We start from the raw sequence: 9549 nt of genomic DNA, 5'->3' as shown, positions 1-9549 counted from the left end.
CATCTGTAGCTTTCACTCTATGCATCCGAAGAAGTGAGGTTTTTACTCACGAAAGCTTATGCCCAAATAAATCTGTTAGTCTTTAAGGTGCCACCAGACTCTTTGTTGTTTTTGTAGATACAGACTAACACGGCTACCCCCTGATACTTACCAAAGCAGAGAAGAGCACACAGGGAAAGAGAGATCAGTAATTGTCATTCACATAGCAGTGTGTGATAGCTGCTGGACACATGCCAAAATGGTGCACAACAGCATTGTGTCCACACAAACATACAGAAGTAATTCAATTTGCAGCAAACTTAGTTCACTTTGCAGAAGGACTCCAGAGTTTGCAATAAATGTGGAGTTAATGCACTGTGACGGATTGTGTCGCGTGTACACAACTGTTTTCAAACCAGGTTAACTGAATTTAACCCAGTTTAAACCCCTTAAATTCAGAAGGACACTGTCCACACAGGAATTTAATGTGGTTTAACTAATCCACTTTAAATTCACACCTTTAGTTCATTTAGATTCTCTTTCCCCAACTTTTGTATAGACAAGCCCTAAGTCTAAATAAAAGGGATTAAAAGTGTATTGTCCTGTGCATTTCAGTTTATCAGAACACTTTCCTAAAAACGTATGCCCTCTCTAAGCTATAGAATACAAAGGAAAAACCATAGCAATATTGATACAGTACAAAACTGGAAAATAAAAGTGCTAACACTTCTGAATAATAAACTTAAGCTAGTCTTATTAAAAACTTTTGGTGTGCTGATTGTAACTCAATCACTCCAGAAGGCAAACTTAACATAGATTCAAGAAACTGCCTCCTCTTCGCCTTAGCCAGCATCTTGTCAAACTATTAATAGCTTCTTTAGAAAATGAAAATGACTGTCATGTCCCTGACAGAAAAGTAACTTCCCAAGAAACAGAAGGTAACTGATGCCACACAATCTGCTGTACCATAATGATGTCATATCTACCATACAGATTTATACTTTTACACCTTTAGTGAAAATGAGAGGTGAGAGCTAATTCAGCTCTCAAACAGTGTTGCTTAGTGGGTAGGGAAACTCCCCTTTACCACTCATGGGAATTGAATTACCTGAGCTATGGAAAGCAGTAACATCTTAGTCAATTCAGAATTAGGTGCCTGGTGGAAGTGTAACTGAAGTCACTGGAAGGATCCTGAAAGTGGGCCTACATACTGGAATTAAAAACAAAGGGGAGGAGAGTGTCAGGAAAAAAAACAGGGAAAGGATTTTCCCAAAAAATATATAAAAAATTCCATTCAAGTGAAAACTTCCAGACATTTTATGGATAGCAATGTTCACTACACAGTGACTGAGTGCCTTAGGAAAAGACAAATTTCACAACAATTTACAGATGTCCCAACCAAAATGAACAGGAGACTAATGAACTGCTATTATCTTGTGCACAGCACACAAGTACAGAATTAACAGTAACTGTCTTATTTCTGTATTCTAGAATCTGGGGGTTTAATTTGATTGAGGAGGGAGGAAGGATCACTGCTCCTTGTTAAAGTGAGCTAATGAATAATAAATTTGGGAAAGGGACGAAAAGGGAGTTTGTCTTGAGAAATGTTTCCAAATCAACCTGTGCTGAAAATCCTATATAAACAAGGGGTTGTATCAGTGGAATTTGTACTTATTTATCACATTCAAAACAAATACTAGTTATCCCTGTGGCCCTGACAACAGGAGAGACTGAAAGGCATGAAGAAAATTAAGAAGGAAAGAAGACACAAAAATAGCAATCATCCACACTAAGATGGATTCATCTTTACCAGACATACAATGCTTTGGCACCAATTCCACATCTCTTTTATAAATTATGTTTTTATTTTAATTTGAATGTTATTTCATTTTCTCTCTCTTTTTTTTTTTTTTTTTTAAATTCACCTATCTGAAACATCAGCCAACTAACAAAAACCACTGTGAGGAGGAGGGGTTTGGCTTGTGACTGTATTTCTTTCATTTCTCACAGAGAAATCTCTCAAGAAAGTCTTTCAATAATGGTTAGAGGATCTCCAGGTGACCTTGATTTGCCATAAAATTGCTTCATTAACGTGGAGACAACAATTTCTGACCCTAACAGTCTGAGGAAGAGTACAACTATGTGTCACTTGTGATAAAAAAGTGTTTTTGTTTTGTAACCCCAAATGACAGTCACCCTAGGCAGTCTCCCAATTTGATAGATTAATTAAAGAAGAATAAAATGTAAGATGTTACACACGCACACACACACTAAAATAACTGGAATATGTGATAATCAGATTTCTCTCTCCTCTTTCTGGATCCAGCTCTGCTTTCTATTTGCCAATTCATCACTTGCCTTGTTAGCAGATAGCAGAAACAAAGCAGCTACACCTTGTTGCTGTAAGCTTCCTCAAACTAGTTACTGTATGAGTGATTATTTTTACTAAGAAAAAATGGGGAGAGCGGCCTACAGCCTTCATTTATCAGCACAGGGGAAAACATAGCTTAAAGCAAGACAGCGATGAGCAGAAAATGGCATTGTTCTAAAATAAAATCAGAATATACTCCTACCACCCACAATCCTCTGTATATGAAAGTCAGAGCCACGTTCTGCCTCAAAGCTCATTTCAGGTCTCTACCCGGGCTTCAGATACACATTCTAATAGATTTCATGATAGGGAATTAACAATAAAATCTGGTGTAATCAGGAACAACCTGCCAAATACTATTTTCACTTTAAAGATTTGTGTTTCTGCTAACAACGGACATCTTTCTTTAGGCCTTTTACCATTCATAAACATTATATAATCAAATATACTATAAAAACAAAAGCTACACTGAGCTCAGGGTTTTTTTTGGTTTTGTTTTGTTTTTTTAAACCTTTTTAGTTTAAACCTTTTCCAGTCCAAAAGACCTTCACCCCAAAACAAGGCTCACTATAATTCTGTTTTTATACACATTGTGGCTGGATCTTTCTTTGTAACTGGAGCTTGGACCACATCGTACCTCCACCTTATTTAAGGAAGGTATAATCTTTTCCTTGCGCCCATCAAATAAGGCAAGTTTTCATCAATATGTAAATTCAATGGTTAAAATACATTAATACCAGGCTAATTAAGACAAGGCGACTGAGTACTGCTTTCCTACCTTGCTGAAACTGTTGTGTACTCTGTCTTTTTCCAGGCTTGCACAGAAGCACTAGCTTGGTGATTTTATTACTGTCAGCTTATTCTCAAATACAATCAGGTAAATGTATTCAAATTAGAGTCATCACCCAAATTCTCCTTCCAGAGGCATCTGTCTTCTTACTCACTAGTTAGGAATCAGATTGTCGTGGGTGGAGAAGTCAAGCCCCTAACTACACACTTTTAGCACCAACCAACATGTAATACGATACATAAAATTAACATGTACAAGACAACAAATTAAAGAAAGCAGATGCTAGAACAAAAAAACCCAAATAAATAATGAAAATCAATCAGGGATGAAAACCAGCGGTGATATTAACTCTGATTAAAATAATTATCACTCTTCTAATCACCAAAATGGATTGGGAAAACTTTAGAACAGGATTTTATCAGGTTTATATTTAGAAGTTTGCAGCAACATGTAGCTCGGTCTCATAGTGCACACACAATAACAAATATTTCTTCAGTAATTGTGATAGTTTCTCTCTCTCTCTCTCACTCTGGGTGGAAGTAGATCCTTAACTCTTCACTACAACAGTAGAATCATAACTGTAACCATGTCGCCAATGGCAGTAAAAAAGCCTGAGCTCTTACTATTGCTTCCTCCATTGCTACCCACCAGTAAATATACAAAGTTAGGTATTTATAACTCTGATTTTTACTAGTGTAGACAAGGCATTTGTTCAGAGCAACATATGTACCATCTCCTGAAATTGCACTGTGACCCAGCCCTGACTATAGTACCAGGAAACAGTTAGCCATAGATATATAAGATACTTGCAAGAAGAGCAATAATATTGTTTTCTAGCATTGAAAAGACGTTAGCAGTTTTATTTGTTAAGCTCTTTATAGCCTCTCATCACTGGCCAAGAGTATGTTAAATCCTGCTTCCAGCAAAATGATTAGAGGTTTCCCTGAAACACATTCGGTTTACGTTTAGCAAAATCTAAATGAGCCTGAATGTTCTCTTCACTACAGGAGAGTTAGCAAGGTCTCGATCTTACCATCAGACAAGGTTTTGCTGTCTCAGTGTCTTCACTGTGGAAATTATTGTGATCAGCTGACCATAAATTACAGCTATCTGGACAGTTGCATGTATCTGTACTAAAATGAACATATGCTGTCCAGCAAAACAAGTTAGTCACTTTAAATCTACCCATAGCTTCCAGGTAACAAAGCTAGGTAAGTACTCTGGAATAGATGCAGAGGAAGGCAAAAAATCACCCCAAGATCTCTGCCAATCTGGCCTGGGGAAAATTCCTTCCCAGCCCCAAGTATGGTAATCAGTTAGACCCTAAGCATGTTTGTGAGACCCACCAGCTAGACAGACACTTGGGAAAGAATTCACTGTAGTAACTCAGAGCCCGCCCCATCTAGCGTCCTATCTCCAGCCATTGGAGATATTTGCCACTAGCAGTTGCAGACGGGCCACAAGCCAGTGTAGGCAATCTCAACATACTATCCCCTCCATACACTTATCAAGCTCAGTCCTGAAACCAGTTAGGTTTTTTGCCCCCACTACTCCCCTTGGGACGCTGTTCCAGAACTTCACTCCTCTGATGGTTAGAGATCTGCGTCTAATTTCAAGCCTAAACTTATTGATGGCCAGTTTATTATATCCATTTATCCTTTTTCCAACACTGTTCTTTAACTTAAATAACTTCTCCCCCTTTCTGGTGTTTATCCCTCTGATGTATTTATAGAGAGCAGTCATCTCTCTCTTCAGCCTTTGGTTGGTTAGGCTAAACAAGCCAAGCTCCTTAAGTCTCCTCTGATGAGGTAGGTTCTCCATTCCTCTGATCATCCTAGTAGCCTTCCTCTACACCTGTTCCAGTTTGAATTCATCCTTCTTAAACATGGGAGACCAGAATTGCACAGTATTCAAGATGAGATCTCATCAGTGCTTTGTATAATGGTAATAAAACTTCCCTATCTCTACAGGAAATACCTCACCTAATGCATCCTAGGATTACATTAGCCTTTTTTATGGCCGCATCACATTTACAGGATGGCTATGACCTCCAATCGATTAATACACCCAGGTCTTTCTCCACCTCCACCACTTTCAACTCATATGTCCCCAGCTTATAGCAAAAACTCTTGTTGTTAGTCCCTAAATGCATGACCTTGCACTCTGCACTATTAAATTTCATCCCATTTCTATTACTCCAGTTTTCAAGGTCATCCAAATTTTCTTGTATGATATTCCTGTCCTCCAGATTGGCAATACACCTCTACCCAGATATAAGGCTGTCCTCGGGAGCCAAAAAAATCTTAACACGTTATAGGTGAAACTGCATTATATCGTACTTGCTTTGATCCGCCGGAGTGCACAACCCCGGAGCACTGTTTTACCGTGTTATATCCGAATTCGTGTTATATTAGGTCGCGTTATATCGGGGTAGAGGTGTACCTCCGAATTTTGTGTCATCTGCCAATTTTATTAGCACACTCCTACTTTGTGCACCAAGTTCATTAATAAAAATGTTAAATAAGATTGGTCCCAAGACTGATGCCTGAGGAAATCCACTAGTAACTTCCCTCCAGACTGACAGGTCTCCCCTTCAACCAGTTCCTTATCCACCTTTCAATTCTTGTATTAATCCCCATCTTACCCAATTTAACTAATAACTTCTCATGTGGAACTGTATCAAATGCCTTACTGAAATCCACGTAGATTAATCTATTGCCTTTCTTTTGTCTAGAAAATCAGTTATCTTCTCAAAGAAAGAATCATAGAATCATAGAATATCAGGATTGGAAGGGACCTCAGGAGGTCATCTAGTCCAACCCCCTGCTCAAAGCAGGACCAATCCCCAGACAGATTTTTACTCCAAAAGAGATCACGTTGGTTTGACAAGATCTACCTTTTGTAAAACCATGTTGCATTTTATTCCAATTTCTGTTTACCTCTAGGACCTTAACTACTTTCTCTTTCAAAATTTGTTTTAAGACAGTGGTTCCCAAACTTTTGAGGGTCATGCCCCCTCTTATCTGTCTGTGCAGCTCGAGGGGGGAGGGGGAAGAGACGCAGACAGGGGTAAGGTGGTCGAGGCTGGAGCCACAGCTGGAAGTAGGTCTGGGGCAACGAGTGGGCTGGGAACGGAGCTGCGGCCAGGGGCCAAAGCTGGAAGCAGAGCCGCAGCCAGGCTACGATGGGGGTCAGCAACCGGACCCAGCTCCACTCCCAGCCCACCCCACCCTTGGCCGGGAACGGAGCCACGGCCAGGGGCTCAGACTGGGGGTGGGACCGGAGCAGAGTACGAGGCTTGGAGGGGCCAGGTGGCACTCTCTTCCTACCTCCCATGGGGGCTGGCCTGGCCCCGCTGCGCGCCCCCCCCCCCAAGAAAACATTCCTCCACACACCCCTAGGGGGACACGCTGCAGTTTGGGGACCTCTGTTCCAAGACCCTGCATATAATTGAGGCCAAACTAATGAACCTGTCGTTTCCCAGATCACTTTTCCCCTACTCCCTCCTAAAAATAGGTACTATCTTAGCAATTCTCCAGTAATAAATTATGACCCCTGAGTTTACAGATTCATTAAAATTCTTGCTCTTGGGTTTGCAATTTCAAGCTCCTGGTCCTTTAATATTTTTGGATGGAAATTATCCGGGGTCCCTGATTTGGTCCCAAGCTATTTGAATTTGCTTTCCACTTCAGCCATGGTAATTTCTATCTCCATATACTCATTCCCATTAACCACACTGCCATTACTTCTAATTTCCTCATTAGCCTTATTAAAAACTGAGGCAAACTATTCGTTGAGGTATTGGGCTAACACCTGTATGCCTGATTATACCAGTAGAGGAGTAGCCCATGATTAAGTTCACAAGTTAGTAACCATTTAGCCAGTATGCCACTAACCAATTATTGGTGAAATAAGGGCCTAATAAAAGTTTATAACATGGCCAGAGAAACAGTGCTAGTTCTCGTCTAGAAAAGATTTTAAAGCATTCCTGGATAACAGTTCTCTTGTAATATAAACAGGGCCTCTTTTTAACATCTATATTCTGACTTGGTTTCAGCTAAACTTGTTTTAATAAACTTTGGCCAGCCAACATGGAAAAGATCCAATCCTGTTAAGTAGCATTCAAGAACCATGCTCTATCCCAAGTTTTTGGGCTGTGCCATTACTATAGGTGTGCTGTGTTTCACGCAGCTCCCCCATTACAAGTGATCACAGATTAGCCACCAGTGGCCGTGTGTACTGCAAGTTTTATTTATAATGTTCACTATTATACTACCGCCCTAGCCATATTAGTATAGTCAAAGTGCTAGTTTGTTTGTTTTTTTAAACCACAGTCTCATCTAACTCTACTCAGTACTGAGCTAAATGACAAAGCGATAATACCATTATGGGGTGTCAAATTCATTCTTTAGAGCTGGCCAGGGCATAAGTGAAGAACTATGCATTATCATTGTTCAACCAAAGACATAAAAGGGAGGTCTGCAAAATAATCAAGGACAGAATATGACAGAAACATATTCTTACCTTTACCAACACTGATAGGTCTGCTTCTTCTCTTATTTCACCATCCTCCTTACTTTGTTTCACTACCACTTTGTCTTTGTGGGTTTCTCTGCTTTCTTTTTCTATCTCTACACAGGCTACCTTAAAGCCACTCCCATATTTTCCCTAACACCATCAGCTTTACTCCCACACCATTCCCCATTGCCTATGATTAAATGATCCATGATAAAATTTGCTGATGACAACATGTAGTTTCATAATTAGGCTTTAGATTTAATACCCTAGTTAGAGTGATATGGGGAGCAGGCAAATTCACTTTTCCCAGAGCTATTGTTTCAAGATGTCTGCAGACTCAGGAACATAGCACTCTATCAGTTTACACTCACTTTTCATTTGGAAGGTTAATTTACAGCCACCAGAGATTAAAAACTCATTATTTTGTAATGACACTTTAGATTCTGCATGGTTTGGATAAAAATACCTCAAGCCAAACAGCATATCTGACATTCATACCGTAAATAACATGACATTCAATAACAGATTTAAAAGCAGCCATTCTTCAACAACAAAACTTCAAAAACAGACTTCAAAGAGAAACTGCAGAGCCACAATTCATTTTCAAACTTAACACCATCAATTTGGGTTTGAATAGTGACTGGGAATGGCTGGCTCACTACAAAAGCAATTTTCCCTCTCTCGGTATTGACACCTCCTCAACAATTATTGGGAATGGATCACATCCACCCTGACTAAAATGGCCTTCAACACTGGATCTCCACTTGTAAGGTAACCCTTCTCTTCATGTGTGAATATATATTTATGCCTGTATCTGTAATTTTCACTCCATGCATCTGAAGAAGTTGTGTTTTTACTCACAAAAGCTTACACCCGAATAAATCTGTTAGTCTTTAAGCTGCCATCAGACTCCTCGTTGTTTTTGAGGATACAGACTAACACGGCTACCCCTTTGATATATAATAGAGAACATGATTGGCCCTATTTAAGGATAAATAATTATTTTTTACTTTAGACATTATATGCAGTTACCAATGGCAAATACTGGGGTTGGATAACTGGAATACAAAATGGGGGAGAGGGAAAGAGCTACTGTGTTGGACACAAAAATCAAAGAGTCAAGATATATTTATTACATCCACAAGCCCTGAGCAATGTCACCAGAGAAGACCCAGACCCCCCCTTGTGTCTCCGTCGGGAGGAAATAGAGGCAGGTTGCTACGATGCGATCCCTGCCGTTTCCTTTCCCCGGGCTGTCCCGCAGGGGGAGGAGGTGTCTGAGGGCAGAAGGAACACAACGCCCCAGCCAGACACGGTTGCGAGGAGCGACAGGGGTGCGAGGCGCCTGCAGAGCTGCCCCAGGCCCCGCGCCTCCCCGCACCAAGGATGAGAAGGGGCCAGGCAGAGTCCGCTCCCTGCCAGCCACCCCCAGCCCCACCCGAGCGCCCCCTGCTCTCCCAGCCTGCAGACAGGCCACCCGACCGGGGGGGGAGGGGAGAGGGGGGACGAGTCTCGGCCACTACCGGGGCGAGACCCACCTGAGCTGGCGGCGGATCCCCCAGTACCAGGCCGCCCCCTCGGCTCCAGCCTCGCATCCCGGCCGCATCCTACCCCGCAGCCGGCGGCTCCCGGTCCCCGCAGGCCCTGCCCAGGCTCCCCTCGGGTCGCGGGGGCCCGTCTCTCACCTGCTGCCCGCCCGCCCGGTGGCTCCGGCTGCTGCCTGTCAGCGACGGAGGGGGGAGCAAGGGGGCAGCGACACCAGGCAGACTCCGACTCGGCTCCTCCCCGCTCGCTTCTCCCTCACGCTCGGCTCCCTCCCGCGCCCCCGGCTCGAGACACTAAGTCCCGCCTCCGGCGCGAGCCTGCGAACCCCGCCCTCCTGCCACCGCCG

At 42.2% G+C, this 9549-nt stretch overlaps 1 protein-coding gene across 15 annotated transcripts in view; it reads right to left on the bottom strand.

The window, feature by feature from the left end:
* The window catches only part of ERC1 (ELKS/RAB6-interacting/CAST family member 1), a 530185-nt gene extending 520695 nt beyond the window's left edge, over positions 1-9490 (bottom strand). For 7 of the 15 annotated variants that reach the window (XM_034780758.1, XM_034780774.1, XM_034780781.1 and 4 more), the window contains exon 1: positions 9344-9489. The gene's annotated coding sequence lies outside the window, so the exon portion shown is untranslated. Of the gene's footprint in view, positions 1-9196; positions 9229-9343 lie in introns of those variants that run through there. The other 8 variants (XM_034780724.1, XM_034780799.1, XM_034780743.1 and 5 more) reach the window with 3 other exon arrangements.
* Positions 9491-9549: the final 59 nt, after the last annotated feature.

Source organism: Trachemys scripta, chromosome 1 (genome assembly GCF_013100865.1).
Source record: "Trachemys scripta elegans isolate TJP31775 chromosome 1, CAS_Tse_1.0, whole genome shotgun sequence".
NCBI lineage: Eukaryota > Metazoa > Chordata > Testudines > Emydidae > Trachemys > Trachemys scripta.
This window is presented reverse-complemented; position numbering and strand designations above follow the sequence as displayed.